The sequence below is a fragment of the Oncorhynchus gorbuscha genome, linkage group LG05 (genome assembly GCF_021184085.1).
Source record: "Oncorhynchus gorbuscha isolate QuinsamMale2020 ecotype Even-year linkage group LG05, OgorEven_v1.0, whole genome shotgun sequence".
Classification (NCBI taxonomy): Eukaryota; Metazoa; Chordata; class Actinopteri; order Salmoniformes; family Salmonidae; genus Oncorhynchus; species Oncorhynchus gorbuscha.
The window spans coordinates 20,486,556-20,487,681 of NC_060177.1; positions in this window are offsets into that span (position 1 = coordinate 20,486,556).

Below are 1,126 nucleotides of genomic sequence, written 5' to 3' on the forward strand. Positions count from 1 at the left end.
CAAAAAGTTTGTTTCTGACTACTTCTACGATGGGCAAACATGTATAGAAAGTTTTGTTCAAGTTAAAAGAGGTGCAGTCAAAACGTTGTTGAAATCAAATGGAACGACCCTTATACAAGAATATTGATATAAGGACATGAGGTGGTGGAGCTACATTCCACAGCACCACATTATCACATTGTGCATTACAACAATACTAATGGCATTTTGAAAACGTCTCGTGTTTATAAAACAATTCATTAGTAATGTAACCAAGGGTTTTCCTTCATATCAAGTCATGAGCAGTATTGCCATTGTGTGTAAAAACTCTTTGTGATAAGAGAAACAATACGAAATCGTAGCCTCAGTGTAAGGACAATAGATTGAGTCAGTAATCACTCTTATCAGAGGAACACACCTGCAGCGTGTTATGTTGGTCTGTTGAATGAGTCATCAAAAGATAAACAAAACATATTAACACAAACACTTTTTGACCTGTTTTGGTGTTTATTCAGTCCATATATATATACATGTATAAATACAATCAATCTAATGGATAACTAATGCAACAATAATGGTTATGGACAGTGTCTCCTGAATGATGGGTCAGGGATATATCCTCCTGGGTTGTGGTTCAACTGAAGACTAGGTTGACACATGCGTTTATTTGGTTGGTCTCGATAAATATTGGAACTTGGTCACAAGTAAACAAATCTAGGAACCACTTGTTTATTATACCTTTTTCTGTGCAATGAGTTTATTTAATTTAACCGGCAAGTCAGTTAAGATCAAATAGCTTTTTACAATGACGGCCTACCGGGGAACAGTGGGTTAACTGTCCTGTTCAGGGGCAGAATGACAGATTTTTACCTTGACAGCTCGGGGATTCTTTCGGTTACTGGCCCAACACTCAAACCACTAGGCTACCTGCCAACCCACCTACTGTTTAAACCTCTCATATTGGTATGAGAGGGCCATGAAATTCTTGGAACGGAGCCAGCCCTTCTGCCACACCTTCACATCCAGAAGGACCAAGGACCTTCCGTTCACTCAGGTGGTATAAAGCTAAGATCCAAGCAAGTACCTTTCTCATACCACCCGTGTTCACTACCCAGAGGATGACCATGGGGACAACACAGACACCCAC